Source organism: Aedes albopictus, chromosome 2, assembly GCF_035046485.1.
Source record: "Aedes albopictus strain Foshan chromosome 2, AalbF5, whole genome shotgun sequence".
Taxonomy (NCBI): domain Eukaryota; kingdom Metazoa; phylum Arthropoda; class Insecta; order Diptera; family Culicidae; genus Aedes; species Aedes albopictus.
Window position 1 is genome coordinate 240,804,267 of NC_085137.1, and position 8,547 is coordinate 240,812,813.

Consider the following 8,547-nt stretch of genomic DNA (forward strand, 5'->3'; position numbering starts at 1 on the left):
ACAAATCTGGAGGAGAAGAGTTCGTGTTTTCGTTCAACGGAATACTTTGTCGTCAGCTGTATCGCAGTCAGCTGCGCCCGAAAGAAACAGGTAGGGCTTTGGTGAATGGTAATTCAGTGGAAGAAATACTTGAATCACTCTGGATTCACGCCAAACATTTGATGGATCGGCAAGTTATTTTTGAAAACGACGTTCCTCATAAGCAACAGGCTTTGAAACATGCAGAATCTCCTCCGATAGAGCTGTCGAAATACTTCCGATGGACAGCGGTGTCGGAAGCAGCTCGTTTACAATCGATTCATCGGGGTATGGTTGTAGCTAAGACTTCCAATACTGCCTGGTGCCGCGAACTGGATGATTTGAAAAGAAAAGTGTCTCTCGGGATTTCAATTTTTCAAGACGTTCATCAGAAACTGGAAGCCATGACTATTCGAGGAAGTACGGAATCAGAGCTGTTCAGTGCGATGGAATTTGCTACTCGTTCAGAATAAAGCTTGAGCCACTCTTTGGCTGAAAAAGTAATGGATTGCAGTGACGATGATCATGTGCAGCAGTGATATGTAGAGAAATAAGGATCTTGTTTTGTTTTTTAGATCCGATTGTTTTTTTTATTTGTGATTCAATCATTCAATATTTTTAAATATACAAACACGCTTTTATCAATGCCAATTTTCGCTTTCGTTTCAATAAAAAAAAAATATCTGGGATAAACATTGAAATCCATATATTTTGGATCCTGACTCAAGCCCTTTTCTGGAAGAAATGTGCCGCCGGACATGTAGCCACAGTTTTTAAAAAGCTTGTGACATGAATATACTTAAAAGTAGTTCAGATCATCACAGATCTCTTCCAGAATCAATGAATTTTCTTGGTGATGTCGCCGAAGATGCTTTTTAATTAAACCGAATACAATCTGAATCGGGTTGAAGAAAGGACAGTAGGCAGGACGGAATATGGGGATAATACCAACGGACCTCAGGTATCGAATAATATGTGGATCGCAATGGATGCGTGCTCCATCTAGGATCCAGACTGAATGAAATCTTGGATATGTTTGAACGAGATTATTGTTCATAGCAAATTTACGGCAGCAATTGAAAAATTTCAGCCTGTTGAATGTTCCTTCCGTCCAAAAGCTATTTAAGATTCCATCCATTCCAAGGAAACACAAAAGTGAGACTCGAGGTTTTCTAGAGAACTCTCCACGATAGATAAGTTTCTGTCCAACCACCCCATACCCCTTCCTGCGTAACATATCCTTGTTATCGAAGGAAACTTCATCCAGAAAGACTAAGTTATACAAATCGCATCGAATCGCAAGCATTTCCTGGACAAATATTGTTATCTCAGAATCTCGTATCTGTATAGCCCGACGTTCGATAGTTTTCCAGCTAAGCCCAGATTCATGCAAGATGATACAAATTGACGAAACGCTTATTGAGAGTTGAAAATAACTTTGGAATTTTTGTTTCGCCTCATCGAGGAACAGGATCGGTTCGTTCCGGTAAAGATTCACCAGCCATTCTCTTTTCTTGACGCAGAACTTCTTGTAAATCCGCTCTCGTTGCTTCCTTCGGAACAAACCATCACGTTCGTATCGTCCAATCCACTCGTAGATCGTAGAAACAGCCTTACCGTAAATTTTAGCCAGATTTGGCTTCGAAATCCCAAGAAAGTAGTAGCCATAAAGGGCATGATACACCGTGTTGGTGCCGGACGTTATGTATGATGGGATTATACATTTTAAACAGAATTTCAACTTAAAATCCACAAATCTAGAACCAACTTCGAAAAGTCTTAGACTTCAGATTGAAAATCTTACAGTAAATAAATAAAAAAATGAACCGTAAAAAAAAAAGATGATGAAATGTGTGACAAAAGTCAAATTGACAGTTGTGTCGAGAACGAGACTCACGTCGCGTGCCCCACACGCACCTTTCGATTTGGTGGGCGCGCGACAATACATCGTTATTAGGGGCTGTCCATAAACCACGTGGTCATTTTTTTGGAACTTTTCAACCCCCCCCCCCCGCGTGGTCATTAGACCATACAAAAATTTTTAATTGTCCATACAAAATGGTCATTGGCCGTCCCCCCCCCCCCCCTCATGACCACGTGGTTTATGGACAGCCCCTTACAATAAAACTGAATTAACAATTTCTCGCCACAAAACTCGGTTTGTGGCTGCAGTCCTCTATCTTCAGCCGCATTTGCCACACCTGGTCACACATCTTGCACTCTACTCTTCAGGGTTGCAGGGTTGTTGTCCTGCATTCTCACAACATGCCCTGCCCATCGTAACCGTCCAGCTTTTGCGACTTTCCGCATACTAGGTTCGCCGCAGAGTGCAGCAAGCTCATGGTTCATCCTTCGCCACCGAATGGGTGAAATAACGTCGAATGCCAAAACGTCGAATGCCAAAACGTCGAAAGGACAAAACGTCGAAGGGACAAAATGTCGAAAGGACAAAACGTCGAAAAGTGTGTAACTGTTCGCAGTTCAGTGTGGATTTTTTTAGATTTTATGTGAATCAATTCAATCCTGTTGATAGCCTGAGAGGGGTGGCGATACGGTAGATCCACCAAGATGGCAGGATGACGAACTTATTAACGGGGCCACACTCATTTATGTCTCATTATCTCGGGTCACTGCCGACGTTTTCGACGTTTTGTCCTTTCGACGTTTTGTCCTTTCGACGTTTTGGCATTTGACGTTTTGTCTTTCGACGTTTTGTCCCTAAACCTTCGCCACCACATACCGTTTTCCTGCACACCACCAAAGATGGTCCTAAGCATCCGACGTTTGTAAGCTTTGAGTGCTTGCATGTCTTCCTCGAGCATAGCTCAGGTCACGTGCCAGAAAAAATCACCGGTTTTATCAGCGTTTTGTCATGGTACATTAGATGCGAGGGTAAAACTTATTCAATCGCAAGTTCTTGTGGAGCCCATAGTAGGCCCAACTTCCACTGATGATGCACCTCCATATTTCACGGCCATCGTTCTTATCTGCCGTTAATAACGATTCGAGATAGACGAAGCATTCCGCCGACTCGAACTTGTCCCCGTCTATCACAGCAAGTTCTTTGTATTTGACACGCTCACCATCAGTCCGACCTATGTTGCTCCGCGTTTCACGTGGGTGTGCAGTTCTGCTACCATTCCAAAAGTTCTTGCAATAATGTTCATGTTATCCGCTTAACAAACAAATTGGACGGATTTCGTGAAAATCGTGCCCTAGATGTTGAGCCTGGCTTGCCGCATAACACCCTTAAGAACGATAAGGGCTCGTATAGCCAAGGCGGTAAACGCACGGGTATTCAGCAAGACCATGCTGAGGGTGACGGGTTTGATTCCCGGTCGGTCCAGGATCTTTTCGTAAAGGAAATTTCCTTGACTTCCTTGGGCATAGAGTATCTTCGTGCCTGCCACACGATATACACATGCAAAATGGTCATTGGCAGAGGAAGCTCTCAGTTAATAACTGTGGAAGTGCTCATAGAACGAGCTGAGAAGCAGGCTTTGTCCCAGTGAGGACGTTACGCCAAGAAGAAAAAGAAGAAAACGCTATAGAACAGTATGCATGAGAATCCATCACCTTGTCGCAGTCCCCGTCACTTTTATCAGTCTAGTGGGCTTCCCGGAGAAACCGTTCTCATCCATGATCAACGATCGATTTAATGCTAGTCCCAACAACTCTTTAATTTTTTAAAATACAGTATCCAAAATCAATCCATCGCAATATCATCAATCTCGGCAAGTCACTTAGATTCCAATTTTTCAAAAAAAAAAGATGCATCGCGAGCTCTAAACACGTCCGAACAAAGTGATCCCCAAACCACCCCGGAGGAGTTCATGGTGGGACGTCCGCTCATTGGATTGCACTAGAAAACGGCGATAATCACCATTCCTACGCTAATTTATTGACGATTAAGAGATTCTGCATCTGATTGCCCAGTGGCTTTTCCAGGACAGGACCAAAAACAACCACGATGATGGGCCCATGTGGACTCACTGCGCATGAGGATGGACCAGAAGAACTAGTTTCGATCAGTCCATGGTGGTGAATCCAGTTGTTGTATCGGTTGTCGAACATTGCCATCGGGGAGGGTAGAGGTACGCTGCCTGCCTAGCATTGATCTGATAGATATTTTGCATAAACGCATGTGTAAACGAGTGATGTTTTTGTTGAAGAGCTAGCTGGACAGACACAACCGGGATATCCACCACTCACTCGTGTAGGCACTGGTCTCTATTGAGCTGCATTTATCGATCGTTCAATCGATGCAGTATCAACCCCATCATCATCATCATTGGACAAGCGAACATAGCTCCTACCCGGCGGCGGCCAGGGTTGTTGCCGAGCTGTACAAAGCATTGTACTGTAGAAGAAGTTGCTCCTGCCCATCAGAAACTTGCAACGCGCATGCCAATCCTGTTCGATGGCAATGCATTCAGTCAGTGTGAGGTTGTTTATTTTGTTTTTTATTGCCAATTCCTGTCTTGAATCATCGCGCCATGGCTATTAATCGGTTACCCCGATAGGAAAGAAATTTTTGGATGTTTGATTGTAGTATATGAACTTATTAAGTTCATCTAATAGATGGCGATGTAATTGTTTTTTTTTTTAATTTTGTAAAATGTAAATGTAAATGTAAAATTTTTTGATTTCATGCGGCAGAGCACATTTTTCTGAGTCACTATGATTTTTTTCAGATTTTCAGAATTTTGTTTTGGTACCTAAAATCAATTTCAAAGAGATTTTTTGAAATCACCTTTTGATAGCTGGGTAACTGTTTGACAGTTCCGCCCAGTACAAACTGCGTCGAGGGGTGATTCGACAAATCGCTCCCATACAAACTTCAAATTGATTTTTCAATTGGTTCCCGGACTCCAAAATTCATGAAAGCTTGGATTTCGGCTCAGTTTGACATGTAGATTTAGAATATCGAATTATAGTCAGGTTTTTTTTTACGCGGGGGATACGTACCGCGTAAAAATAAAACTCAGTTCTAAATTCAAAAAAACCGCGTAAAAAAAGTCTCACCATTTCTCGACGAATCATGCAAAAATAAGACGATGATTTTTTTTGTATGGAGTTTTCATTTACGCGGCCGCGTAAATGAAAACCGCGTAAAAAAAGACCTGACTGTATCTCAGAATCGTCAGAGAAGCCAATTGACTGATGACGTAAAGCAGTGAGTAAAGATCAACTAACGACACATAAGAAAATTACAATTTCCGGTAAAACAATAAACACAATAAGCAACCAAATATCAAACAATGAAAGTTCCTAGGGTATGTGTGCCATCATTAATCTCACGCTCCCTTATTCATCCTATTCAAAAACAAGCGATTAAGGCACCGTTTGATTCCGTTCTTTTTGATTCTATGGATGCTCACTTCTAACAAAAAAAATAAGAAACAAAACAAACAGCGCTTCAACCCTTTGTTTTTCGTAGGATGAAAATGGGAGCCACATGCTTAAGAAGGGAATTAATACCCTATGAAAATCCAAAAGTTTCAATACTTTTCAAAATTGACCATAACACTGTGAAACATTTCAATCTCAGTTTAAAAAAAAATATTCATCGAAATTTGTATAACGGTTTTGGCATTTTGCACTGTGAAGCTTAAGGCTGGTCTTAAGGAGAAACATAAGAGAATACAAATATGGCTGCCACAATGGCCGATTTGGTCCCCTACTCACGTTTTCGAGAGCACCAATCCTGAAAATTCATAAACAAATGCGCTCGATTTGGAAAAGCTGCATATTTTTACAAGTGAGCAAAGTCAGGATAAACAAGTGCGGCTTAGTTCGACGTTCGTCAGATTTGTGCGTCTGAAGTTTGTATGCAAAATTGCAATGGGATTTCTTGATGTTTCACCTTAAAGAATTATCTTATTAAATTTCACGGATTTGATTTCTTAATGCATTTCAGACGAAATTTTTGACTGCGTTTTGTTGTTCCTTCAGATGGCTCAAAAATGTGACTTTTTAGCTTTTTCGATCGTTACTCTTGAATGGTGACCTTTTTTGCCTTGGATATGTCCATTAAGTCACGATTCTAATGGTCGATGGTGTGGTCACAAAGCGCTGCTTATAGTCGTTGTACTTTTTCTCTTTTTTTTATTTTATTTTTAGTTTACATTCTTCAACTTAATCTGGGTATTCTGTGTATTATAACACACTACTAATTAATAACATATTACATTTCATTTGCTGTAGCAGTTAAGATTTTTTGCAGGCTTTATTTTTCTCTACGTGTCAGAAGTACATTTTTTTTAACTTATCCCAACCCTAATCTAACTTAGACTAATTATACAAAGAACTAATCGTAGCAATGGAAGACTGCAACGATTTTTGACGAAAGTTTGCAATGATTTTAGTTGACATCTGTTCCAATGTTTCAATATTAGACATTTGATGATCATTAGTGCTATACCAGGGAGGTAACTTCAGAATCATTTTTAAAATTATATTTTGAAAACTCTGAAGTTGCTTCTTTCTGGTATTGCAACAGCTTGACCATATTGGGACAGCGTACAACATGGCCGGTCTGAAAATTTGTTAATAAATCAAAAATTTGTTTTTGCTACTAAGTTTTGATTTTCTAATAATAAGATATAAACACTTAATGTATTTATTGCACTTAGTTTGAATACTTTCTATGTGGTTTTCAAAAGTTGAGTTTTTTTCTAAATAGTAAGAGCCCTAGATACTTAACTTCGTCCGACCAATTTAATGGAGTTCCCCTCATAGTGACAACATGTCTACTTGAGGGTTTCAAATAAAGAGCTCTTGGCTTATGTGGGAATATGATAAGTTGAATTTTGGAAGCATTTGGAGACATATTCCATTTTTGCAAATAAAAAGAAAACATATCTAAACTTTTTTGCAATCTACTACAAATGACACGCAAACTTCGCCCCTTGGCTGAGATACCTGTGTCATCTGCAAGTAACGATTTTTGACATCCCTGTGGCAAATCAGGTAAGTCGGAGGTAAAAATATTGAATAAGATTTATCCCATGGGAGTATGCTGTATGCAGTATGCTGCCTTGTGGAACACCAGCTCTTACAGGTAATCTATCTGACTTGGAATTTTGATAGTTTACCTGAAGTATTCGATCTGATAAATAGTTTTGAATAATTTTAATAATATATAGTGGAAAATTAAAATTATTCAATTTTACGATCAAGCCTCTGTGCCAAACACTATCGAATGCTTTGACATAGAAAAGTGCTACGCCAGTGGATTTACCTTCAGGTTTATTGGAACGAATGAAATTCGTTACCCGTAAAATTTGATGAGTAGTCGAATGTCCATGGCGGAATCCGAACTGCTCATTGGCAGAAATAGAATTTTCATCAATATGAATCATCATTCTATTTAAAATAAGCTTTTCAAAAAGTTTACTGATAAATGACAGTAAACTTTTTGGACGATAACTAGAAGCTTCGGCAGGATTTTTGTCAGGCTTCAAAATTGGAACAACTTTGGCATTTTTCCATTTTTCAATTTTTGTCAATTTCCAAAACGGCTTAGAGCCGGGGTTCAATTGAGAAACTTTTTGTTTCTCAATTCGGTGAAACGGTGAAGAAAAACAAGTGGGGCTATCGGGACATTGAATAGAAAAATATCCTGAAGAGCACTCATCAAATAAAATCCTGCCGTTTGAATTGGACTGAAGATTATTCTACGAACGGTGTTTCACATTAAAATCACCAATTATGAAAAATTTGGTCGTGTTGCGAGTTAATTTTCGCAAATCAGATTTGAAAAGGCAAGTAGGCAGCAATGAAAGTATGTTTACCAAAGTTTGTTTCAACAGAAACACCCAAGGCTTTGGTTTCAAATGATGAACAAGATGCGCCTGTCAATGATGATAGCAACTCCACCACATACTCCATCTAGGCGATCATTTCTATAAATAAAATAGTTTGGGTTTCGTTTGATCCAGGTTTAAATAAGTTTCAGTAATAACTGCAACATGCTCATTAAGTCAAAATCGGAAGCAGACATGCCTGAATCACGTGCATTTTCCGAATTTGTTGTTTGGTGATAGGAATTATTTGAATTTTGCTTACCCGCAGCCACATGGGCATAGGTAGCTCGATTCGTTTGAACAAAACTAGAAATATTACTCACTCCACTGCTGAAGGGTAGATTATTCGCCCGAAGGTTTGTTTGGTGGTTAACTACCTCCGGTGAATAGGTACGAGCGGTATGAAAATTATTCAACCGATCGTTGATGGAAGATTTTGTGTTGTTAGAAATTCTACCTGCAGAGTTTCGGGTACGACTAGCGTTCGCATTCATCTGCCGGGCACGTGATTCAACAACTTTTTTGCGGATAGGGCAATCCCAAAAGTTTGACTTAAGGTTGACACCGCAATTTGAGCATTTAAGGTTGAAGGATTCGTTATTGACACAATCGTCATCATTGAAAAAATAAAAGCAGTTTTCTCATTCAAAGCTGAAATTTCGGTACTGAAAATGTATTCACTGTATTGCGAGTGGAGAATGGAGTACAGTGAATACATTTT

At 39.7% G+C, this 8,547-nt stretch overlaps 1 pseudogene; it reads right to left on the minus strand.

The window, feature by feature from the left end:
- Window positions 1-287: 287 nt before the first annotated feature.
- On the minus strand, window positions 288-1,742 carry LOC134286414 (uncharacterized; annotated as a pseudogene).
- Window positions 1,743-8,547: the final 6,805 nt, after the last annotated feature.